At 42.5% G+C, this 21807-nt stretch overlaps 1 protein-coding gene across 1 annotated transcript in view; it reads right to left on the reverse strand.

The window, feature by feature from the left end:
* ERC2 (ELKS/RAB6-interacting/CAST family member 2) overlaps nt 1-18678 on the reverse strand; it is an 866017-nt gene extending 847339 nt beyond the window's left edge. Inside the window, exon 1 of the mRNA XM_073811247.1 lies at nt 18519-18678. The gene's annotated coding sequence lies outside the window, so the exon portion shown is untranslated. The remainder of the gene's footprint in view (nt 1-18518) is intronic.
* Nucleotides 18679-21807: the final 3129 nt, after the last annotated feature.

Here is a 21807-nt window from a genome sequence, read left to right on the forward strand (position 1 = left end):
TCTGCAACTTAAACATACTCATCCACATATCACTACTCTCTCCTTTAGTCCCCCCAAGCTCATTTTATAATTACTGTTTTGCATGTGCAGATTTAGCATGATTACATGTTCAGCTGCCTTGGCTATATTTTATGGTAAGGTGCTTAAGTGAAGAGGCTGACTATATCTTATACTGCAAAGTAAGGACTCTGTACACCAAGTATTAGTTAATTGTACTTTCCATTGACACCTTCTGTTTTAATCTCAAACACTATCAGTTTATTCTAAGGGATTAAATTTAAAATCTGAAGCACCTAAAAATTTTTGTTAAAGGAACAGACCACTAGCTACTACACAGCTAAATCCACACGTTTAAAATACAACAAAATGCCAAACAACAACCAGTAAAAGTAAAAAACTAATTTGAGATGCTAAATCAAATTTTTTTTAAAAAATTATGGTTAATATAATATGCTGATTATAACAACATTATTCACTGCCTCATAAAGTTTCATAAATGTAACAAATTAAGCTAGTTGCAATGAACAGATAAATAAGGTTTCTGATTCGTTTTTGAAACATCTGTGCATTTCCTTTAATCTGCAAAGGTAAAATGTCAATTGGCAAAGCTCTAGCTATAGTGTACTTACAAAAATAATTCAGGAATTATTGGGTCTTACACTAAAAAAATCCTCAATCTGTCAACTAACAGATGTTTCAGAGAAAATGATAGAAAGGTAGAAGAATAAAATCTCTACCCCTTTGCCCCTAAAACTCCAATCACACAAAATTTTTCTACATTTAAAATCAACACGTACAGATTATGTTTAAATAGCCCTTTACTAGAAAAGAATATACACATAATCATAGACACAAGGAAAAATTTTAGTAAAGATTGTAAGCTGGGGCTTCCCTGGTGGCACAGTGGTTAAGAATCCGCCTGCCAACGCAGGGGACACAGGTTCGAGCCCTGGTCCGGGAAGATCCCACATGCCACGGAGCAACTAAGCCCGTGCGCCAAAACTACTGAGCCTGCGCTCTAGAGCCTGCGAGCCACAACTACTGAAGCCCGTGCACCTAGAGCCCGTGCTCCACAACAAGAGAAGCCACCCCAATGAGAAGCCCGCGCACCGCAACCAAGAGTAGGCCCTGCTCACTGCAACTAGAGAAAGCCCACATGCAGCAACGAAAACCGAACGCAGCCAAAAATAAATGATACATAAATTTATTTTAAAAAAAAGATTGTAAGCTATTCCAAACACACATACACACACACAATCAATAATAAGGGAAGGGAAATGGCTTAAATGTGCAAATGAGACAAGCATTCATCTATGTATTCTGGAAAGAAGATAAAGAATAAATGTTATATCCTAACTCTGGGGTCTCTGAAAAATATGACTGATCATCATGGAGGAGTCACATGACACTTTAGCAAAGGCCAGGTTCAGGGCGCTGAATAGTATTCAGTAACCACTATAACAACTGAAATTATAGTGAATAAGAGTCAATAACTACATTAAGTCATCAAGTGACTGAATTAAATCTCTTAGTGCATGGATAAGTGTAGGCTTATCCAGCAAAATATATTAAAAGGGAAATTACGGCACATGGTTTCAATCTATTTAACAAATATTTCGAGAACACATCTGTAGTATTGTTTCTGACCTTCCAGGGACTCAAGTTCCTCCATTTCAAAGCACAATAGCCCCTTTATTCAGGTTTACACAAGCAACTCCAGTTATTGTGCATGGCTACCAGGTATTGTGAACATTGGAAATAGATGAGACCCTTTCTGGTAGTAATAGGGTGTGGTCTCAGATGGAGAGAGTCCTATAAAAGAAAGACAAGAGTAGTACCAGAGAGAGAAAATCCAGTTTTTTAACCTGAGCAAAAACTAAGGAGGAGGGGGGCAGATCCACAGTCGCATATATTAAAGAATTTACAAGCCTCGTGAGAAATTAAGGTTGTTTTTATTTCAGTAATCTGAAAACAAATAGTGCACGGATATCTTTGATCATCACGGCAGCCATGCCCGTTGAGTTTGAGCAACAAGCTGTACCCTAAGGAATCACTATGCGCCAAAGAGAAACGAAAAAAGATGGACCTGGGAATCTAAATGATGTGTTCTCACCCAGTGAAAGGTAAGGGACGTCAAGCTCCTCAGCACGAAGCCAAGTTTCGCACAAGTTGAATATTGTGAATACGGTGGGAGAATTGAGTCATCACCCAGCACACAGCAGGGTAGACCAGCTGACTGCCAAAGAACCGGCCCAGAAGAGTTGGCATCATATTCCAGTTACAAGCAGCAATTTAGTTAATCTGGTTAAATTAACGTTGTTAATTTGAATTAGTAATATGACGTGTACTTAATTTCTAAATTGATTTAAGTTTTATAAAGGTGTAGGAGCTTAGAAAAAAAAACCTCACCAGCTTTATGTTTATACAGTTAAAAGTATCATTACAATAACAATAATTTAAGCATACCTGGGGTTCTATGAGAAATTATCTTCTTTTAAAGGGATCTCATCTAACTTGGAGAAACCTTGGTTAAGGGATTAAATGTACTAGGTTTGAGTCCTGAAACTCACATTTTTTTATCTGTTTAACCTTGAGCTAGCTAACAAACCTCTCTGAGCCTTAGTAAGTACCTCAGTAAGTTAACAATGGCCTCAGGAGTAACAACAGCTACTTCACGAAAATAAGGCGAGTCATGACTAAATCAAAGAAAGTGTAAGTGCTCAACACAGTGCCTGAGGCGTGATAAACACTCAGTACAACAACCCTCATCATCAATATTAACTACAGACATATTGTATTCTTTTCTTAAAGGATGATCATCATGTTAATAATTAGTCCTTTGTTCCCTATTAATTTCACATGACTATAAAAGGCATTCAAATTTTGAGTCTCAATGTTTCCTTCAAACTCTATGATTAGTTCTTGAAAGACAGTAACGACTGAATTATTAGGAAAAATAATACTAGCTACATGGGTGGTTTTACATGGATCCCAGGAAGAGAACTAGTCCCTTACATACAATATGTGTCTTCCTTATGAGTAAAAGGAGAAAAACAACATTAAACATGTTGCGATGAATCTAAAAAGATTAGATGGTTAAAAAGGTTGCTAAGCAATTTGCACATGAGAGCACAATTTTAGCCAGTGCAGTAAATTGCCTCATTTGTTCAAAATATTCACTGTCCCTCTGTAGTCAGCTCATCCCTATAGTCTCTCCCTCCCATGAGAGGAGAATCCTTCCTGCCCCACTGTCATAAGGCTTGGCCATGTGACTTGTTTTGCAGAATGCAATGTGAGTTGAAGCAACACACGCCATATCCAAACAGAAGCTATAAGAGCCATCTTGTGAGTAAACCATAGTTGTTTTCTTCTCTACCATGAGAATGGCTCATCCAAGGAAGGGACGACTCCTTCAGCCTGAGTGCCAGAATAAAGACAAGGTGGAATAGAACCATGCACAACCCATGAGAGAGAAGGCGGCCACTGAGCTTTGGAGTTGTTATCTCAGCACACCCTAGCAATATCTGACTAACACACCCAGCTCCCACAAATGTAGTACTAAAACAAAATATTTAACATTTAGGTTAAAATATAGGGCAGCATTTTCTCACTGACTGACCTCTCATTTTTTTCTTCTTTTGCCACACCAGTCTAGGTAATGTCATCCTTTCAGGGACAAAATATCTCGTGTTAGGTTTCTAGATAAATGCAAACCACTTGTAAATGATGTCTTTTCAAACACAGATACACAAAACCAACCATTTTAACTGCCTCCAAATGTATTCTCTTTATAATTCCTGGGCCCTAATTTCTTTCCTAACAAATAGCTGCTTCTGATGCTTGGGCATCAAGATAAAGACAATCGTCAGAAAAGCTCATAGAAGGATAACCCCTGTTGAGGTGACATATCAATAGTTGCACAAACAGCTCAAGTGAACGCCACGAAGCATCAATGGGCGTGGGCTGGAACGCATGACTCCAGTGGTCAGCACGTGTGTGAGTGCCTATCCTGGAGCACAGCCCCATGAAGAGTCCACTTGTGCCCGGCCCAAGCATGCCTCACCACAGGGTGTCAGGAGAAAGGGAACCCGTACGTCTGCTACGTGTGATTCCATCTTACAGTGGCCCTGTGAGTTCCAGATTGCTCCATGTGATGCCACTGTCTTCCCTGGAGCCTTTTGCAAAACAGATGATTCAACCCTGATAGGTCCTTGAAGGCAATAACCACGGCTCATTCATCTTCAAATCTCCATACTGTAGTACTCAGTGTAGGGCAGTTAAAAGCATGGGCTTTGAGGCAAGAGTCCAAGGTTCAAATCCTAGCTTCTCTATTTACTTGGGTAAAGACCATGTGAGGAAATGCTCTTAAGCGCCCTACTGATGTCCCTCTGACTTGAACATTTTCGAGTGCCCCAAAGGACTTCACACTGCCAACATCAGCATCTCTGCTGAGGATTTCTTTTGAACCTTGGAAAACTACTCTGCTTTTGCAGGGTGGGGGATGGAACTGCCAGGGAATTAACCATTCTCAGAAACAACTGACAGAAATATGGATACACCAGTGTTCACAGATGCATTATTCACAATAGCAAAAATGTAGAAACAAACCAAATGTCCATCAGTGGATGAACGGATAAACAAAATGTGGTATATAAATACAATGGAATATCATTCATCCGTAAAAAGGAAGGAAACTCTGATGCATGCCACATCATGGATGAATCTTGAAACCATTATGTTAAGAGATGTATGCCAGACACAAAAGGACAAATATTGTATGATTCCACTCATATAATGTACCTAGAATAATCAAATTCATAGAGACGGAAAGTAGAATAGCGGTTGTCAAGGGCTGGGGGCAGGAGGGAATGGGAGTCATTGTTTAATGGGCACAGAGCTTCAGTTTGAGATGATGCAAAAATTCTGGAGATGGAGAGTGATTATGATTGCACAATATTGTGAATGAACTTAATACCACAGAACTGTACACTTAAAAATGGTTTAAATGATAAATGTTATATATATTTTACCACAATAAAAAATAAAAATAAATTTTCAAAAAGAAAACAAAAAACAACTGACAGGAGCTGGTGGTTACATACCCCTGCTTCCTCACCCCTCACATGAGACCATCCAGAGGCAGGTGTGTTACACTATCTCCAGAGTTTCCTTGTGCGATTAAACTCCAGTCGCCACTGAAGTAACTTACTGAATAATGTCCTATGTACTGGCTGCCTTCTCCCCCCGTCTCATATCCTTGTTCACCTACTGGCGTTCCCTGTATGTCCCAAACAATTCCTTGTACTAGAATACTTGTCTCAGGTTCTAATTCTGGGAGAAGCTAAACTAAGACACCCAGGCAAGTTTCTTAACTTCTCTAAATGTTAATTTCCTCATCATGAGAAATAATATTTGGATCATGGGGTTACTGTCAAGATTAAATGAGATCATTCTTGCATGTGCTTAGCACAGTGTCTGACATATAGTAGGTACTTAATATGAGTTTCTTGAACTTCTGGTCCAATAGTTATTTGCCCTTTTGATAAACTGTGTCTCAGTTTCAGGAAGAGGTTAGAAACCCAAGAGCTATTCTTTCCCGTCTCCTACCTGATTAACACCTCCCATGTTATTTTTATTGAAATATAGTTGATTTACAAAGTTGTGTTAGTTTCAGGTGTACAGTAAAGTGATTCATTTATACATATATTTTAAAATATACATATTCTTTTCTTTTACATCAACATCTCCCATGATTTAACATTCACCATTTAACCACAAGAGGCATGAAAAGGAACCGAAAGTTTGCATCCAACTCAATCCTCTGCTTAGAAGTGGGCAGAGCCCACAAAGAAAGTTAAACAAGCTCCCAAATAACAGTTAGATCCTCCAAGGCAGACAGATCACCATCATACCCTCCTGACCAGGGGAATTAGAGGGCTGTGGGGTTAATTGTACACAAATCTTAATTCTTACCCTTCTTTCTCTTTGGCTCCAAATGTACCATCACAGCATCACTAAGGCATATGATGAGGACTCAGATGCATTTAGTCTTTTTCTACCAAATGAAACCATGGAATCATGAAAATCCATTGAGGTGCATCCTTTGCTAAGTACCATTTTATTTTCTTTGGTTTCTCTTTACTGGTTCACCAAAATACACAGAGAACTTTGTTAAGCACAATGACCACCTATGCCACTTAGCCCATCAAAGGAATATGCTACTGACGATGGCAGACTCTCCTAAATAAGACTGGTGAGAAGTTCAATTTCTATCCACTACTTTTGCAGAAAATGCCTTTCTTAATATACGTTTTTTTAAAGCTGAACAAACAAAAGTTTACTACACTTATATGTTAAAAAGGGAAGCTCTGTACCCCAAAACAAATAAGTGACAAAATCCAAATTACATCTTGATCTTTATCATAATCCACAAAGCTTTTTTCTAAAATTTCATATGTCCATAGCGTTTAACTTCATTCTTATCCCTCACAACTATATAGAGTTGGCCACCTTAAGTCCAAAGCATCTGACTGAGTAAACACCATCTATATTGGGCATGTTTAAATGGTTTCCATCTTTGCCTCAATTACATTATGTTTATGAGGCTCATATTTCTCCTTTATTACTGCCTATATTTTTTTCATTTTCCACTTACTTTTTATAAAATAATGAGAAGATTAAAGAACTACTCAAATGATTCCACAAACTCTGCTCTACAAATATGGTGATGTTGCTGAAATAAAACTACTTGTTATCAGGTAAGGCCATAATATAGTAGCTCAAAATGTTGGTTCACAAGCTGAAGCACAGAAGTCAAGATTAAGGTATGAAAGGCAGTTTATCAGTGTTATCACCTAGAGTACAAAAATCATACAAAAGTAAAGCCATAGGCAGCTGGTATACATGGGGCACTGAAGGCAGTTTCAGCACGTAACTCTCAATCTTGTACGCTTCACAGAATAATTAAATGATTTTCATTCATGAGCATTCTCACACCACTCTCAGAAATTGTACACTATGAATTACTTTAACTCTTGCTTTCTATTGGTCTAACAAAGTCAGTTTAATTGCACCCATTAACTGCAAACATTTGCAAACATTTTAAAACAAGATCCATACTCTGTGCTTTGCTCAAAACTCACTGAAAAGGACCTGGTCCCAGACGACATTCAGAGAGATGCTCAAAACCAACAAACAGCGTGGAGTCCCACGACAGATCTTTTATCAGGAGCATCTTCACCTGGAAAATGGTCTTTTAAAGTTATTAAGGCTGCATAAAGTGTGTTTGGTCAATGAAATCAGAATGGGCACTGCTAGGATTCCCAAGACCATATTCATAATCTTTCTATTGTTTTCCAGGTCATCCTGCTACTCCCTTACCCCAATTTCAAACTCCATACTCCCACAAACACCAAAAGCAGGTAGTTATTGCCACGAAAGTGGAATGAAAGAAGAATAAAGAGAATTCAGCATCTCTGGTTGTGTCAGTCCCCTACTGAAACCCTTTGATGGTTAAGCTTGACCTTCATCTCCTTCGTGGATCACAGGGTCTTCGTGCCTGTTACTCTCCCTGGCCTCTCTCACAAACCTCCACCCCCAGCCAAGCTAAACTCCATCTCCTCAGGTCTACTTTCATCTCCCCAAACCCCCAACCTTCCATTCTCTTGCTCATCTTTGGACCTGGACTGTTCCCCCTGTTATTTGTACCATCAAAACCAAGCCCAAGGACTTCCCTCGTGGTCCAGTGGTTGAGTTCGCTTTCCAATGCAGGGGCTGTGGGTTCGATCCCTGGTCGGAGAGCTAAGATCCCACATGCCTCGCAGCCAAAAACCCAAAACATAGAAAAGAAGCAGTATTGTAACAAATTCAATAAAGACTCAAAAAAAATGTGATAGGGGAAGGACGTTTAAAAAAACAAAACAAAAAACCAAGCTTACCCCAGCCAGGTCCTCTTAGTGTTCTACCTCCCCTTAGGTGTTACCTTCTTCTAGAAGCCTGTCTCCATCCTTCATCCATGAATCTCCCCCGTCCTCCTAGAGGAGGACAGCCTGGGTGTTCTGCCATAAGAGCTTCCATTACAGTAGCCTGCTTACTTGTTTGGTGCCCCCCTAGAGGCTACAATCCCTGAGCCCCCCAAAATCACCTGTTTACAACTGCATCCTCAGTGCCAGCAGAGAGCTGCCATGAAGCAAGCACACATATATATAGTGAAAATATAATATAATGGGTTAACTCTTTGTTAATAAAGTCCATCATGAAAGCACACCGGGCACTCTTGTTTTCCAGGGTAAAATAGCTTATAAAATGACAGTTACGGGCTTCCCTGGTGGTGCAGTGGTTGAGAGTCCGCCTGCCAATGCAGGGGACACGGGTTCGTGCCCCGGTCCGGGAAGATCCCACATGCCATGGAGCGGCTGGGCCCGTGAGCCATGGCCGCTGAGCCTGCGCGTCCGGAGCCTGTGCTCTGCAATGGGAGAGGCCACAACAGTGAGAGGCCCACGTACCAAAAAAAAAAAAAAAAAAAAGACAGTTACTTAGCTGATCCTTTGCATGAAAAACCTGTTGTAAAAAAAAAAATCATTTTAGACCTGGAAAAGAGCCAGATGGTTTTGATATATATTAAGAAATGGAGAAATAAGTAGAAAGCTAGTGGTAAAGCCAGAAATGGAATTTAGGTCTCTTGACTTGCAGGTCAGTGCTCACATCTCTATATCCAAAAGAATCTGCTGGGGGGGGGGGGGGGGAATTCCCCGGTGGCGCAGTGGTTGAGAGTCCGCCTGCCGATGCAGGGGACACGGGCTCGTGCCCCGGTCCGGGAAGATCCCACATGCCGCGGAGCGGCTGGGCCTGTGAGCCATGGCCGCTGAGCCTGCGCATCCGGAGCCTGTGCTCCGCAATGGGAGCGGCCACGGCAGTGAGAGGCCCGCGTACCACCAAAAAAAAAAAAATCTGCTCGGAAGTTATTCTAAGCATCTATTCATGTTGCTGATTTTAAGGATGTCCCCTCAATGTATTTGAAGGCTCTGTATGAAAAGATAGTACTTTCTCAGACTTAACAAAAAAGGTAAGGAATTTCCCTATTGTACCCCTACTAACTGCTCTGTGCTTGCAAGCCTGATGAACAGCAGTCACTGAAACTCCAGTGCCTTTATATCCACCCAGCATCAAACAGGACCTATTTTCAACGAGCTCCTAAGAATACCAAGCTATCATCCAATTCACTATGTAACCTCCTGCTTCCCCCCATGGAGAGGTTTCAGAAACAAGATGGATAGAGAACCAAAGCGGGTGGGGGGAAGGAAGCAGGGAGACTCTTACCCAGAAGGAACAAAAAGCACACATCACCATACAGAAAGAAAACACATCTGAAGCCCTCTCCTGAGAGCCAAATGTGGAAAAGGATCAACAACGCTGCTCCACTAGGATCCTGACCTTTGAACCACAGTCTTGCTCCTCCAGGTATGGCAGTTAGCTTGCAGCCAGCTGGCAGGAACGCAGCATGGCTAATCTGCCTTAAACCAGGAATAAGAAAGTCATCTCGGTAGGAGTTTGGTGCCTACCGGTGTCACTAAGAAAATAACCATGGATCAGACCAACCTCACATCTTACAGAGCCACTCAACCTTCCACCTTCAGAGTGTTGTTCTCCACCCTCAGAGCAGCTCCCAGACCCCAAATCACCTTGGGCGCCTACCTTCAATCACCTTGGGCCCACAGAAGATGAACTTCCCACCCTGACCACACCCATCTTGTTTTAGAGAAATCTGCTACAAAAGAACTAGTAACTACAGTGCACAACTCAGCATAATTCCTTACATAAAACCCTGCCCTTTCTTGCTATAATTAGCCATACTGTTTTAGGGGAAAGCCTCTCACAGTTTGCATAAGGATCTGAGCATATTCTTAAAGAACACATTGCTCAATTCCCATTCAAGCTCTTGTCTTCTGAGCCACTAAGAAATTGCCTTGAATTAATAGTTTGCTCTTAATACACTTACAGAGAATGCACTTTGCTGCCTGTAATTCATTCACATTCTGAAATCACAGAATGACAACTACCTTTAGGGGTGGAAAGCTGTAAGGCAGGAAGAAAGAATTAGACTCCCCCCATGCATACACATACACGTGCGTGCACATACTGCACGCATACAAGAGAATTAAGTGAGCGAAATGTAGAATTTGAAGAACAAACCACAGCAAAGTAAAGCTGCTTGTATAAGGCATCTATGAACATTGCCACTGGCCTTCCATCTATAGGTGTACCCCAGGGATGCCCTCCAACCCAACCCATACTCCTCATCTGCTGGGGCTGCAATCTCACTATTGACTCCGAGGAAAAAGTAATCACTTAGCTCTTTCCTGAAAGTGCTGGCTGCCTTCCTTTCCTTCTCTCTCTCTCCCTTTTTTTTTTTTTAATTTTGTTGAGTGCCCACTAGGTGCCAGCAACTAGAGATTTCCTGGAACTTCAAAGCAACAAATCTGGAAAATGAAAGTGGAGAAGAAATGCACAAAATGCTAAATGCAGAACTTGAGGCACAGACCTGGGAAACAGGGCCAGCCAAGTGCTAAGGAAATCCGGATAGAGCAGAAGTTGAACTGGCCCAAGAGAGGGGTGACCAATTACATCAGCAATTAAGTCAGTGAGGTAGTGGCCTCGAGTTTCCCCAGGTGAGACAGAGTGAGTAGCAAATCATGCAGAGAACTCGGCCCTAGCCATAAAAGAGACAATCTGGCTCTTGCTGGTGCCTTTGGCATTGACACTGGTGGGGCTCAGTTGTTGCTTCTGTTGTAACTGTGTGTAAACACACTGCTCCTACAATACCCACTGATAATTTAACAGCCTGAGAGTCAAGCAGATGTGGGTTCACCCAACCAAGTTCCGGTTCTACCACGGCATTAATTTTAAGCAAGTTCCTCTGCTGATTTATTCAATCAACAAATATTTATTCAGCAGCTACTATGTGTCAAAGATTTTTCTAAGCACTGGGGGATACAGCAAAAGGCAAAAGCTCTTGCCTTCATAGAGTTTATCAAATTCTTTGAGCCTCAGTTTCCTCATCTATAAAATGGGATAATATACCTACCTTTATGGGTATTATGAAATGAGGGGTATAAAGCACCTAGCACATAGTAAATGCTCATAACTGGTGTCCTTCATAGAACAGAGCAAACTTATCCACAACCCCCAATTAGAGTGTAAGCTCCAAGTGAGGAACTGTCTATGGTTCACCCCATACCACCAGTACCTATCACATAGTAGATGCTCAATAAATGTTACACAAATCAATGAATGAGTCCTCAAGCTATAGTAGCCATTATTATGGTAACTGATAATAATTATTCTTCCCCAAACCACTGAGGTTCTACTACCTTAAAAAGCAACAGGACATTAAATTAAAGGCTTTTTTTTAAAGTAAGGTGCACTACATAATATATCTTTCGAATTTTTTTTAACATGACAGCAAATGTAATTAAGCATAAGTATTCCAATTCATAGAATCTATGAGTACAGAGACCTACATGGACAGCTAATGTAGATGCTACCTCCTACTTTCCTAAGCACAAAGTAAGGACAAGGTGGCCAGACCTCAGGTTGATCCAGAAGACACTTAAAAAGTAAGTTAAAGTTTAGCAGATGTGCTAAAAGATGATCTATCAGTAAAGATAAGCTTTTTAAAAAGTGCTGCATAAACAATCACAAAATCTCAATGGCTTAAAACAACAAAGGTATTTCTCAGTCACATTGTATGTCCAATGACAGTTGACTGGAAGCTTTGCTCATTTAGTGACTCAGGGACCCTGGCAGATGGAGGCTCCATCTCAACAGGTGCTTGCATGATCATCACAGCAGAAAAGAATACTGGATGGTCTCACACTGGAAATTAAATGTTCTAGCATAGAGGTAACACAACATACACCTGGAGAAAAAGTAGCTATGGCGAACATTAACAGCCTCTACCCTGGATGATACTAAAACACAGCAAGCTGTGGAATAACAAAGGGATTTGTTAAAGAGGATGCTCCAGTAAAACATCTGGACAGCTCTAAGATTCACATAATCCTGGACCTGGGAGAATGTGTAGGGATCATTTCAGATCAGTGGCCTCAACATAAAGACATACCAGACTACACAAACCTGGACCCCGAATTTTCAGAGCAGCTCTGCTTTTTTCTGTAAATATACTCGGGGTCCAGACAAGTTTTTTTTCAGGAAACAAAAGTTTCTGCAGCTGAAAAACATTTGAAAACCGCTAATGTAAACCAAATCCTTTATTTTACAGATTAAAAAAGTAGAGAGACAGGAGGAAAAAAAGAGGCCCAGGAAGTTAAATTGACCCTGCCCCACCCCTAAGAAAGCTCCAGAATGATTAGCAGATGTGGAAATAAGTCCACTGACAGAATTTGTTTTAACGTTCACCACTCTCTGGCCATACCCTTCATCTCTGCTACCTTTGGCACAATGGAGCCAGACCCAGACCAAAATCATGTCATACAAGGTCATCAAGGGTTCAGTAAATGATACAGACAAGAAGTAGAAGTCCCCACCTATTGCACTAAATAATGATTCACATCCCATTAACAATTCTCTACATTACTCATTCCCTACTTCCTGGTAAATGTGAAGCCATTAGTAGAAGTTAATACTAACCTTCAAGAGACCTTCATTTTTGTTCTCAGAAGATTACAGGTAAGCAGCCAACTATGATTTGTGTTCACTCAGTTCCATTCTCTTCTCACGTTCCCAGCTCACCTTTGTGCCCAGCTTCTCCTCCACTTTCATTCACACTAAAGCACTGGTGTCACGTATTTAAGCCTCAATGATCTTCCAACCTCCAGTCTCTGTCTTTTCCAAATCATCTTACACAGTTGTCCCTCAGTATCTGCACGGGATTGGCTCCCAGAACGACCATGGATAGCAAAATCCAAGGATGCTCAAGTCCCTTACAGTCAACCCTCCAGACGCAGAACCCGTGTATACTGAGGGCCAACTGTACTCGTTAGCCCAGGACTAAAACTCAGACTTTTCAGCCTGGAATCCAGTTGCCTCCTCAATTTTACCCCAAGCTACTTTTCCAACACTATCTCTTCTGTGGCAATATTTGCCCAGCCAAAGGCAGGATGATGGCCCTGAAAGTCAAAATGACATAGTGATGAATCCTAGATCTTGTGCAAATGCCTTAATCTGATTTTTGATGTTCTCCCCTTTAAAATAGGTATGATGCCATCTACTTTGAAAGGTTCTTGAGAAGGTATGTATCAGCAAGGATTATGTTTGATTACAAGTAACAAATAGTGGCTTACAAGTAAGGAGGTTATTTGTTTTAAGCAACAAGAAGTACAGGGGAAGGCAGTCTAAGCTGTTACTATGGCTCAACAATGTCAATCAAGACCAAGAGCCTTCCAGGTTCCAGCCTTGTTGTTTTTTAATACATGGTCTTATCTTTGTTGTTGTAGTTCGAGGCTGCGCCTCAAGGCATTGTGCCCATTTTCCCAGCAGCAAGAAGCAAAAAGCGGTCAAATGCTGCTGGGGTATACCAGCCAAGTGTGTCCTCCTCACTAAGCTTTAAGGAAGGCCCCCATCCAACAACATCCACTTGCATCATTAAGACCTGAATTTTGTGGCCATTCACGTAAGGGAGTTTGGGAGCGTGAGATGCGCATATCCCCATCCCAAACAAAATTGGAGTTCTTTTAGTTAGAAAGGAGAGAATGAATATTGGATAGGCAATCAGCAATGTCTACCCCAATATTAAATTATATACTTTACGTAAAGTGCTAAGCAGAGTACATAGCACGTAGTTAACTGCTCGATAAAAGTTAAGCTATAATTATTGCTATTATTATAATTATTATTCACGTGTCTTACCCTCTAGCCAAATGGAATAACTCATTATAACCAGATGTGCTCCTTACACTTCTACTATATCTACTGCTCTATCTGTACCTCTAAAACTGTCACTGCTTCAAGGTCCAGGAAAATGCCATTTCATCCAAGAATTCTTTCCTGACACCTACTCCTAATAAGTTCTATGGTAACAGGACTCACGTCAGACAAAAATTCTTGAGCTCCTCACTCCATTGAGCACAGTCCCTCAAACACAGTAGGTTCTAATAAATAGTGCCTTGATCATTTAAGTAATTCACATATACACTCATGTATATATTCATACCTGCTTTTACAGTCAGTCCTCTAGAATCAAACATGGTATATTCCTGAAATGCACAAGTAAAACACTAGGTTTATATGTCATAAAGCCAGGGATAGGAGTGAGGGGAGGAAGACTGCATTCCCCAAGAATGAAAAGAAAAAATTACAAAATTCTCTAAAAACACCATACTTTTTACACATTGTAGGAGTTCAGATTATAGTTCATCAAATATTCCCTCCCCAACTATGGGCAGAGTCTACTTTTACCCATGGATGTTGGGTTTCCCCATGTGACTTGGTATATCCAAAAACACTGTTAGTGGAAATGACACTAGCTTGTGCAACTTGGCAAGGCTCTTGAATACAGTGATCTGCCGCGATAAGAGCATGCTCCAAGGAGCTGCTATCCCTTCAGCCTGGGCCCCAAACACAGGTGGAGCAGACCAGAATCCAACTTACAGCTTATAGCAGAGCCACCACGAGGAGCCCAACCTAGATGAGCCAAATAACAGTCAACTGACAGACTCATGAGGGTGAGAATAAATACCTGTTTTTTTGTTTGTTTGTTTTTTAAGAAGATCCCTCTTTTCTTTTTTAAAAATATTTATTTATTTATTTATCTGGCTGCCTCGGGTCTTAGCTGCAGCACACGGGATCTTCATTGCAGCATGTGGGCTCTTTGTTGTGGCACGTGGGCTTTTCTCTAGTTGTGGCGCGGTTTTCTCTAGTTGTGGTGCGCTTTTCTCTACTTGTGGTGCACAGGTTCCAGAATATGAGGGCTCAGTAGTTAGTTGCCCCATGGCATATGGGATCTTAGTTCCCCGACCAGGGATCGAACCCGCGTCCCCTGCATTGGAAGGTGGATTCTTAACCACTGGACCACCAGGGAAGTCCCAAGAATAAATAAATACCTGTTGCTGTAAGTCTGGGAGTTTTGTTATGCAGCAAACGTTGACTAATGTATTTTTTACCATTTGATATAATTTCACATTTATTACATAATCATTCATTTTGTTCTTTTTCTTCTGGTAAGAAGAACCAGTTAAAGCATCTCTGCCTTTGGTACACCTAATGATTTCTATCTTTTGATCAACTGTTTTAAATTTATGAGACCTACATTACCATGAATATCAATGCTTTTCTATTTCCCTTTTGTTCTACTATCTTCCTAAAATAAGGAAAATCACAATAAAGTATCAAGGAATAACATAAACATTGCTAAAACTGAACTGCTGGCTGGCAGGTAGGTCTCCCACGTGACAGCCAAAATGTTAACTTCTGAGCTGATAAAAGGGGTTAAAGCAAGTCCCAGTAAAACAAACAAAAATGTTGATTGTACAAAGTCAATGCCACCAAAATCAAAGACTATCTGTTGAGGTGAATTTCTGGACTCCAACACCATTCATCTAAACTCACTTTTCAGGATACCTGTTTTGGCCAACCATGACCACTGAGTTTCATCAATGGGAAGAAGACACTGATAGGCTTAAGTCTGTGGGTTTTGTAGCATAATAGAGCAAGAGAGCAATACTGTTTTAATAGAATCATTTTAAATATAATTATATTTAATCACTAATGAAAAAGAATCTCTTTGTAAGTGGAAGAGAAAATAAAATTCCTATCCTTTAGCAAAAACAAAACAAGAGAAAAAAAAGAGAAAAAAAAAAAACAAGAAAACAAGCCAATTGGATGAAAACAGCATGTATTCAACTAAGACCTATTCAGAACTCCAAGTGGAAATTTAAGATATCAAGAAAAATGGAAGAGTGTGCATTCTATTCTGTTTTACCTTTTTTTAAGTCACCGTTAAGTTTGAAACCAAATTTCCTTTGGGCCAAAACTGACATACTGGAAATATATAATACACAAAATTACTTAAATTGCCTGTTGGTGGAGGCAACAGCTTTCAAAGTGGCAAGGCAAATAGGACAGTGCAAAGACCATCAATATGGCAGTGAACTCTTAACAGAATAGACCCTATGTAAGCCGGAAGAGCCCACACTGCAGACTGGACACATGCAGACTGCACAACCAAAATTTGAATTCAAGGCCATGTCCAAGGTCATGGGCTCTGGGTCAGAGAAACCTGGGCTCAAGTTCTCACTCTCACACTAAACTGTGGCAAGATACTTAATTCCTTTTAGTTTCCTCATCTATAATTTGAGGATAATAATAGTCCTACCTACCTCATAGGGGCTTTGCAGGGTTTAAAAAAGAAAATACATGTAAAGTACTCCCCAAAGTGCTAGCATATGCAATAACAATAATAATGATAATAGTAATAATACTACCTTGACAAACCTGTCTCCTACATGAAGACCATCCTAATCAGTAAACGCTGGCTCACAATCTGTTCATGAAATGCTGAATGTACAGCTTTATATTCACATCCAGGTACAACTTCTATAAGGTGACAGCTCTCTGGTTCAACCAGTAATTTTTCCACTGAATTCAGTGACAAGAGTATTGAAAAATTAGCCTTTCACTAATAGAGAATTGAGAAGGATCTGCTCCTTCCGCCCACAATCCATCCACCCTTGAAGATCTTCCTGGTGAAAGCCATGCTTCCATCACAATCCACACACCACCACCCCCAAACTGTACAAGGCTTTCATTAAAGCACAGAAGCAGACCGACAAGATGGCTCACCTTAAAAGCAAATTCACCTTAAACGCAAACTCTTCTACCCTTCAGAAAGGATCTGGCTTGACCCCACTGCCACCTCCAAACTGGCATCCAAACTGGAAGTGAAGAAGGCAGCCTTCACTTCAGAAGTTGGGTTATTCTGTCAAAAACTAAAAGAATCTATTCGTGGTAATCCAAATAAAGCATGCTTGCCTGCTTCAAAAATATCTTAAAAATCCACCCAATAGAGCCAAGAGCCAAGTACTGTATACTGAGAAACAATGTGACTTTACAAGGACAAGAGTGACCATAGGAGACAAAGCACCACACCCTTTTCCAGATACCTCAAGAGTAAATGGTATCTCTTATAAAGGAGCCTGCAATTCTAGAGAAATAGGTGGACAATTCTAACCCCCAACACCTTCTCCCATTTCATTCTTTACACAGATTCATTTCATTTTCATTTTTAAGCCAACGGCCTGAGCATCCCCAACTACTACAACTAAAAAAAAGGGTTGGGGGTGACAAATACAAGTCAAGCATACTTGCTTCTAAGCCCATTTTCGAAGAGTTTTCTTCTCGCTTGTCTGCCTCTCACAGCTGGAGCCTCATACCTTGTATAAACCAATGGTTAAGTAAAACCACTGATTTAAAAAGCCAACCAGGAAACTAACCCTGACAGTGGGAACTGCCCTCCTCTCTCGAGCATTGATTGGCTCCTGAGATTCCAGCGGTCCCCATTCTGCCCACCTAAGTGGTAGGTGTGGCTGTCAATCACAGAAGGAGCTGACAATTCACCGCTCCGGGAGTAAACTGCCTTTCATCCAGCAAAGGCAGGTAGCCGCCTAAAATCGATCCTCTCGTAACAGAGCGGACCCTCCCTCTCGCGCAAGGAGAACAGAGACCCTTAAGTACAAAATAAATAAGGCAGGGCCGATCGTAGTTTACGAGCGCTGTTTTATTATCCCGCACCAAAGCAGCCCTTAATCTTCACTGTCCTAAGATGATCTTTCAAAGGCTCCGACAGTAATAAAAAAAATAAATAAAATGAATAGGTACAATCGTATAAGTATCGCTTTTCTTGTATAATTCGGAGATGGGAAAGACGAGGGTAGGAATGTCGTTCAGTTTAATTTCACAACGTATTCGTTTGCATATACCACCACCCTCTACCCCTCCCCAATAAATCCGCTTCATGTTCTCTGACACGGTTTTGTTTGTTTGTTTGTTTGTTTTAAACCGCTGCCCTCGGAGCCCACCGAAGCAGCTAGGTACCCCACCCCCTAGTCTGAGGCTCCACCTTTCTCTACTTTGTTCTGCTTGGGAATTCCCTGAGACCCTTGCCCCTGCCAACACCCCACCCTTCAAGGCAAGAGGGGGAAAGCCAGGCGAAAGAGGGGGAGATGGAAAGAAGAAAGGCAATAGCAATGAGGGTGGCTGCAGGAGAGGGACTGCGGGAGGTGGCCCGGGCCGCCAGGGCGAGCGAGCGGCCCCCGCGCGCCGGAGGAAGCCGTGCACTTGTTCCAATCCGGGGGTTTCTACATCGAGACAAATCCGCCCTTAGGCCGCCCCATCCTTTCCCCCGCCCCAGCAAGCCCTGGTGGAGGCGGGTGGTTCACCCCTCGGCTCCCCCCGATAACGCATTGCAGCTCCCCACGAGTGAGGGGGACCCGGCACGAGGGATGCCCGGGCACGGGCGCCCCGAGGGAGTCGGGCGCCCAGCGGCCCCGGCGTCGACGTCTCACCTTTCCGATGCTCGCCCCGGGGCCGTCCCACATGGATTCTTACAACCTCTTGTCGCCTTGGCCCCGGGCGGCCGGGAGGAGCCGGAGCCGGCACCGGAGCCGAAGCCCGAGAGAGCAGGAGCGGGAGGAGGAGGAGGAGCAGGGAGGGGAGCGGGGGGAGGGAAGGAGGAAAGGCGCCGTTCCGAGGGCCGAGGCCAGGCGCCGGGCCGGGCGGGGCCGACGGCCGAGGGGGCGGCACCCGCCGCAGTCTCGAGACTCGCGCTCTCTCGGGCGCTGCCAGAACTGCGCTCCGCCGGGCCCCCCGCCCGGCCGCTCGGCGCGCTCGCTCGCTCGCCGCTGCCCTGACTCACATTCCCAGCATTCCCGAGGAGCTGCTGGGGGGGGTGGGGGGGGGGCCGGGGCGGGGGCGCGGCCACCTCCGCGGGGGGCAGCAGAGAGCGCCCGGCCGGGGCGGGGTTCAGGCGCGGGGGTCTTCGTAACGCCTCCTCCCAGGAGGCCGCTGTCTCGGAGCATCTCGTCTCCATCCCCTGTCCCCGACGCCCCTTCCCGGCTACCCTCCCCCAAAAGCTGCCAGGCACTCCGGGGATTAGTTAGGTGGCTTCAGCGACAGGGACAGGGATGACACTTGGTGGAGGGGGTGCAACTATCTTTCAAGTTAAGCTTTAGAGCGGAGGTCGAGGTTCCCTTACCCTGGCACCCTCCCATTAGTTTTATCTTCTTTAGGAGGGTGAAGGGATTTCAAAAGACTTTTTACTTTCTTGTTCCTCCGAAGGAAAAAGAGAATGGAAATGAAGAAGGGAGCAAGAAAATAATACCATCATCATCATCATAGTTGCCATCATTCATTGAGTGCCTCATCTGTGCCCAGCAAAGTTTGTGCATCGTCCTATTTAAGGTAGAAAGATGGTGTCAGTTCATTCACACACACACAAATACACCTCAAGATAAAGTGCATGAGGAGTTGGACAGGTTTTGCATTGGAAAAAGCTCCCACCCAGCAAGTCTGGAGCCCCAGCTGCTACCATTGTCTATTAGGGACTCCAAACGTCAAGGGAATCTCCAGATTTGGTCTCTTTCACTTGAGTAGAAAGTTTGCAGGACTAGAGCAGTGATTTCCTTCCTGTCCTCATGAGTCTTATAGGGAGCTTAGACAAATGAAGCAAATCCAGCCATGGGATGTCTGGGTAAGCAGAGGTAAATGGAATCATCCAAGACCAGGGATGACTCCTTTTTTCCTCTCCTGGTTGGAATTCAAATATTAAATGAAGGAAGTTGCCCCTGAAAGAGGAGGATGCCTTCCTTTTCCAGCCCAAATGCCCTATTTCTTACACCTTCCTTTTACACCTCTGGTATTTAAGGTTTTTCACAGACCTGTAGACCCTGAGGCCTCTTTGCCCTCATCCTCTTCTTTCTCTCAGTCACAAGGAAATCAGCACTCATTCTGTTGACCTGGATGCTCTGTGGGCAAAAGCAAACTACACCTGTTGTGTTTAGTTTCCCATGTACCTTTCCCTCAACTGAAAAGTCTTGTTATATATATATAAAAAGCCTTGTCGAGAGTCCTTTGAGAAGTCCTATAATGCCATGTCTTTTGAAATGTTACCAACGTTTTGTTGAGTACCTTCTAAGAGCAGCACTTACATTTTCTCAACTACTCTCACAAAAACTCTGTAAGGTGTTTCTATCTTTCAGAAAAGTCAGGTAACATAGCCAGCTAAAAATGTATTTAAATTTATACCTAAGGCTCACTATTCTTGGGCACCCTATCTCTTTTCCTTTGATCCTTGGGTTCTAAATAGGAATCCTTGGACTCCATGGGGACAATTTCTTACTTATATGCCTATGTACGTTTTTCCTCCAGAGAGAAGATCTATGGTTCTCAACAGAATTCTTTCACATTGGGTCCTTGAAAAAGTAAAGAATAATTGTATTAGATAGAAAGCAACTTTATATAGTAGAACAAGGACTAGAAGCTTTAGGGATCTTAAATAAGTCATCTTTACCCTCTTGAGACTTAGTTTTCTTATCTGAAAAATTAAAAAGCTGAACTAAAGGATCTTAAGATTCCTTCTAGAGCCAACATTCTCTAACTTTATGTTTAAATATGTATATAAACGCATACAGTGTTCAAAATGCTTACAAGTAGCCCTTGAGGGCTAGGGATAGAAAATTATAAGATGTGTTATGTTTTACAAAACCTGTTAAGTGGCTCCAAGTTTTTTGTTGGTTTTTGTTTTGTTTTGCTTTGCTTTGCTTTGTTGTTTTTTTACATATTTCTTCATCATGGTGATCCCTTCCAGCAAGTCAGAGAGCACACTTTGTGCAGGTATTTTTTTCTCACATATTCATGCATTCATTCCCTCAACAAATACTTACTGAGTATCCACGGTGTACTAATTCCTGCAGGTTCAGAGCCTCTGCCCTCAAGGATTGCACAGTGTAGTAAGGGAGACACGAAAACAGGCCATTACAATACCACTTAGAAGGGACAAAGCTCTGGGAACTGTAGGAGCATGAAGGAAGGACAGCCAACTTTTTACCTTGGGGTTCAGAAAATACTTCCCAAGGGAATGTCATAAAATTTGCTTGCCACATCCAGCTTTCCTGCTCTATCCTGTGCTCAGTCCAGAGCAGCAGGCTGCATACTCTGTGAGCCCCACCAGAGATCAGATCTTTGGTGGACACTTGCCTCTGGGTGGGCTATCATAGCATATCTCCACAGTATTTGAAACTGTGCCATGAGAATGAGTCAGCCAGCTGGTACTGAATGGTGAGCTGGTAGACAATGGTGGCCCAAATCAGAACCATGGCACCCAAAACAATGAAGCCAAAGATCATGGAGAAGTGAGCTCTAAGACCTTTGCCAAGGAAGCTGGTCTGCGGAGAGGAGAATAGGGAGCCATATAGACAGAAACCGAGATTCCTAAAGGCCTAAAAGACTTAGATAGCTAGCTGTTTGCTTGATATCCCCAGTGTGGGTATCTAACTAACATCCCAAACTTGATTTGTCCTAATCAAGACTCTGCATTTTAATGTACCAAGGCGCATCTCTCCCAAGGTTGCCCATCAGATTAATGGCACCACCATTTAACCAGCTACTCAGGTCCAAACCTAGGAGCAGCTCTGATTTCTCCTTGTGCTGATTTCATAGCCACCCCATCAGCCAGTTTTGTCATCTCTACGCAGGGCCATATCAGAATCTGAAGCAAAAGGAAAACTCTGTATATGTAACCCAGAATAGTCGTTCACCACATGAAGAATCTAGTTAGATGAGAAACAAAATCCCTAA

This window comes from Tursiops truncatus, chromosome 10 (assembly GCF_011762595.2).
Source record: "Tursiops truncatus isolate mTurTru1 chromosome 10, mTurTru1.mat.Y, whole genome shotgun sequence".
Lineage (NCBI taxonomy): Eukaryota > Metazoa > Chordata > Mammalia > Artiodactyla > Delphinidae > Tursiops > Tursiops truncatus.